At 53.1% G+C, this 7000-nt stretch overlaps 1 long non-coding RNA gene across 1 annotated transcript in view; it reads left to right on the plus strand.

Moving 5' to 3' along the window:
• The window catches only part of LOC306819014, an 11578-nt gene extending 7609 nt beyond the window's left edge, over nucleotides 1-3969 (plus strand). The window contains exon 3 of the long non-coding RNA XR_013778466.1: nucleotides 3799-3969. This is a non-coding gene — a long non-coding RNA (uncharacterized lncRNA). The remainder of the gene's footprint in view (nucleotides 1-3798) is intronic.
• The last annotated feature ends 3031 nt before the right edge of the window (nucleotides 3970-7000 follow it).

The following is a 7000-nucleotide window of genomic DNA, read 5'->3' on the forward strand; positions in this document are numbered from 1 at the left end:
ACACACACACACGGACACACACACACACGGACTTACGGACACACACACACGGACACAGACACGCGCACGGACCCACACGGACACACACACACGGACACACACACACGGACACACACACAGAAACACACACGGACACACACACATGGACACACACACGGACACACATACAGACACACACACGGACACATACAGACACACACACGGACGCACACACACACACACGGACACACACGGACACACGCACACAGACACACACACGGACACACACACACACAGACACACACTCACACTCACAGAAACACACACACACACAGACACACACACAAGGACACACACACTCACAGACACACACACGGACACACACACGGACACACACACACGGACACACACGCGGACACACACAGACACACACACACACGGACACACACACGGACACACACACAGACACACACGGACACGCACACAGACACACACGGACACGCACACAGACACGCACACGGACACACACACGCACACACACGCACACACACACAGACACACACTCACACTCACAGAAACACACACACAGACACACACATACACACACGGACACACACACACACGGACACAGACACACACACGGACACACGCAGACGGACACACACACAGACACGCACACGCACACAGACACCCAAACACATACACACAGTCACTCACAGAAACACACACACGGACACACACACACACGGACTTACGGACACACACACACGGACACAGACAGACACACACACGGACCCACACGGACACACACACACACGGACCCACACGTACACACACACACACGGACACACACACACGGACACACACACGGACACAGACACACACACGGACACACACACGGACACAGACACACACACGGACACACACACGGACACACACACACGGACACACACAGACATACACACACACGGACACACACACGGACACACACACACACAAACAAACACACACACGGACACACACGGACTTACGGACACACACACACGGACACAGACACAGACACACACACGGACACACACAAAGAAAGACACACGGACACACACACATGGACACACACACACGGACACACGGACACACATGCAGACACACACACGGACACATACAGACACACACACGGACGCACACACACGGACACACGCACACAGACACACACACACGGACACACACACACACACACGGACACACACACGGACACACACACGGACGTACACACAGACACACACACGGACACACACACACATGGACACACACACAGACACGGACACACACACGGACACACACACACGGACACACACACACACGAAGAGACACACACAAGGACACACACACACACAGACACACACTCACACTCACAGAAACACACAGACACACACACACACACTCAGACACACACACACACAGACAGACACACACACACGGACACACACACACGGACAAACAGACACACACACGGACACACACACGGACACACACACGGACACACAGACACACACACACACACACGGACACACACACAGACACACACGGACACACACACACGGACACGCACACAGACACACACACGCACACGGACACACACACAGACACACACACGCACACAGACACACACACACACACAGTCACTCACAGAAACACACAGACACACACACACACAGACAGACACACACACACACGGACACACACACACGGACACACACACGGACACACACGGACACACACACGGACACACACACACGGACACACACACGGACACACAGACACACACACAGACACACACACAGACACACACGGACACACACACGGACACACACACGGACACACAGTCACTCACAGAAACACACAGACACACACACACAGACACACACACACACGGACACAGACACACACACGGACACACACACACACACGGACACACACACACGGACACACACAGACACACACGGACACACACACGGACACACATACACACACACGGACACACACACGGACACACACACAGACACACACACACACGGACACACACACTGACACACGGACACACACACAGACACACACATACACACACACGGACACACACACGGACACAAACACACGGACACAGACACGGACACACACACAGACACACACACACACACAGTCACTCACAGAAACACACACACACACAGACACACACACACACCGACACACACACACGGACACGCACACAGACACACACACACACACACGGACACACACGGACACACACACACGGACACACACACACACAGACACACGGACACACACACAGACACACACACACATACACACAGACGGACACACACACGGACACGCACAAGGACACACACACGGACACACACACGGACACACACACAGATACACACACGGACACACACACAGACACACACACGCACACAGACACACACACACAGACACACAAACACATACACACAGTCACTCACAGAAACACACACACAGAAACACACACACACACACACACGGACACACACACACACGGACACACACACACGGACACACACACAGACACACACACGGAGACACACACACGGACACACACACACAAACAAACACACACACACGGGCACACACACACACAGACTTACGGACACACACACACGGACACACACACAGAAACACACACGGACACACACACACGGACACAGACACACACACGGACACACACACACGGACACACATAGAAACACACACGGACACACACACACGGACACACACATGGACACACACACACGGACACACACACGCGGACACACACAGACACACACAGACACACACACACGGACACACACACGGACACACACACAGACACACACACGGACACACACACGGACACGCACACGGACACACACACAGACACACACACGCACACACACACAGACACACACTCACACTCACAGAAACACACACACAGACACACACATACACACACACACACGGACACACACACACGGACACACACACAGACACACACACGGACACACGCAGACGGACACACACACAGACACACACACGCACACAGACACAGACACACACACAGACACCCAAACACATACACACAGTCACTCACAGAAACACACACACACACACACACGGACACACACATACACGGACACACACACACGGACACACACACAGACACACACACACGGACACACACACACGGACTTACGGACACACACACACGGACACAGACAGACACACACACGGACCCACACGGACACACACACACACGGACCCACACGTACACACACACACACACACACGGACACACACACACGGACACACACACACGGACACAGACACGGACACACAGACACACACACAGAAACCCACGCAGACAGTCAGACAGACACGCACACAGACACACACACAGACACACCCGCAGACACACACACACAGAAACACACACACACACATACACACAGACACACACTCCTGAACACACTCACACAGACGCACACACTCACACTTTCTCACACACAAACACACTCCTGAACACACTCACACACACTCACATACACACACTCACACTCACACACACTCCTGATCACACTCACACACACATACACACACACACTCCTGAACACAGTTTGTTCAGTGTGAGTGTGTTCAGGAGTGTGCCATTAAACCCAAAGTTGGTGACCTAAAGTCCAAGTAAGGACATGGTGTTTTCTCTTGCTTTCACCCAAGTTGTTTAAATACTATTTTGTTTCTGTGTTCCAGAGGGATCACTGTTGGCTGGTGACCAGGCTGGACCGGCTGGTGACTTCTTCCAGGCTGGACCAGAAATACTTGGATTGTTGCTGTTTCGTGACTTTGTAAGTACATTTCTTATATTACAAGCAGTGTAAGTGCATCTTTCTTCATCACCTGCACATGATCGTCACCACTCACACTCTCTCTCACACACACACACTCTCTCTCACACACACACGCACACACACACACAGTCACACTCTCTCACACACAGACACACGCACACAGACACACACACACAGACACACACACACACACACACACAGTCACTCACAGAAACACACACACACACACACACACACGGACACGGACACACACGGACACACACACACACACGGACACACACACGGACACACACACACACGGACACACACACTCACACTCACAGAAACACACACACAGACACACACACACATACACACACACACACGGACACACACACACGGACACACACACAGACACACACACGGACACACACACACATACACAGACACACATACACACAGTCACTCACAGAAACACACACACACACACAGAAACACACACACACACACGGACACACATAGACACACACACGGACACACGCATACGGACACACACACAGACACACACACACAAACAAACACACACACACGGACACACACACACACGGACACACGGACACACACACACGGACACAGACACAGACACACACACGGACACACACACACAGTCACACTCTCTCACACACACAGACACACGCACACAGACACACACACACACAGTCACTCACAGAAACACACACACACACAGACACACACACACACGGACACACACGGACACACACACACACGGACACACACACAGAAACACACACACAGACACGGACACACACACGGACACAGACACACACATAGACACACACACACATACACACAGTCACTCACAGAAACACACACACACAGAAACACACACACGGACACACACACACACACAGTCACTCACAGAAACACACACACACACAGACACACACACACACGGACACACACACAGACACACACACACGGACACACACACACACGGACTTACGGACACACACACACGGACACAGACACGCGCACGGACCCACACGGACACACACACACGGACACACACACACGGACACACACACAGAAACACACACGGACACACACACATGGACACACACACGGACACACATACAGACACACACACGGACACATACAGACACACACACGGACGCACACACACACACACGGACACACACGGACACACGCACACAGACACACACACGGACACACACACACACAGACACACACTCACACTCACAGAAACACACACACACACAGACACACACACAAGGACACACACACTCACGGACACACACACGGACACACACACGGACACACACACACGGACACACACGCGGACACACACAGACACACACACACACGGACACACACACGGACACACACACAGACACACACGGACACGCACACAGACACACACGGACACGCACACAGACACGCACACGGACACACACACGCACACACACGCACACACACACAGACACACACTCACACTCACAGAAACACACACACAGACACACACATACACACACGGACACACACACACACGGACACAGACACACACACGGACACACGCAGACGGACACACACACAGACACGCACACGCACACAGACACCCAAACACATACACACAGTCACTCACAGAAACACACACACGGACACACACACACACGGACTTACGGACACACACACACGGACACAGACAGACACACACACGGACCCACACGGACACACACACACACGGACCCACACGTACACACACACACACGGACACACACACACGGACACACACACGGACACAGACACACACACGGACACACACACGGACACAGACACACACACGGACACACACACGGACACACACACACGGACACACACAGACATACACACACACGGACACACACACGGACACACACACACACAAACAAACACACACACGGACACACACGGACTTACGGACACACACACACGGACACAGACACAGACACACACACGGACACACACACACACACACGGACACACACAAAGAAAGACACACGGACACACACACATGGACACACACACACGGACACACGGACACACATGCAGACACACACACGGACACATACAGACACACACACGGACGCACACACACGGACACACGCACACAGACACACACACACGGACACACACACACACACACGGACACACACACGGACACACACACGGACGTACACACAGACACACACACGGACACACACACACATGGACACACACACAGACACGGACACACACACGGACACACACACACGGACACACACACACACGAAGAGACACACACAAGGACACACACACACACAGACACACACTCACACTCACAGAAACACACAGACACACACACACACACTCAGACACACACACACACAGACAGACACACACACACGGACACACACACACGGACAAACAGACACACACACGGACACACACACGGACACACAGACACACACACACACACACACACGGACACACACACAGACACACACGGACACACACACACGGACACGCACACAGACACACACACGCACACGGACACACACACAGACACACACACGCACACAGACACACACACACACACAGTCACTCACAGAAACACACAGACACACACACACACACACACGGACACACACACACGGACACACACACGGACACACACGGACACACACACGGACACACACACACGGACACACACACGGACACACAGACACACACACAGACACACACACAGACACACACGGACACACACACGGACACACACACGGACACACAGTCACTCACAGAAACACACAGACACACACACACAGACACACACACACACGGACACAGACACACACACGGACACACACACACACACGGACACACACACACGGACACACACAGACACACACGGACACACACACGGACACACATACACACACACGGACACACACACGGACACACACACAGACACACACACACACGGACACACACACTGACACACGGACACACACACAGACACACACATACACACACACGGACACACACACGGACACAAACACACGGACACA

This window comes from Symphodus melops, assembly GCF_947650265.1.
Source record: "Symphodus melops genome assembly, chromosome: 23".
Classification (NCBI taxonomy): Eukaryota; Metazoa; Chordata; class Actinopteri; order Labriformes; family Labridae; genus Symphodus; species Symphodus melops.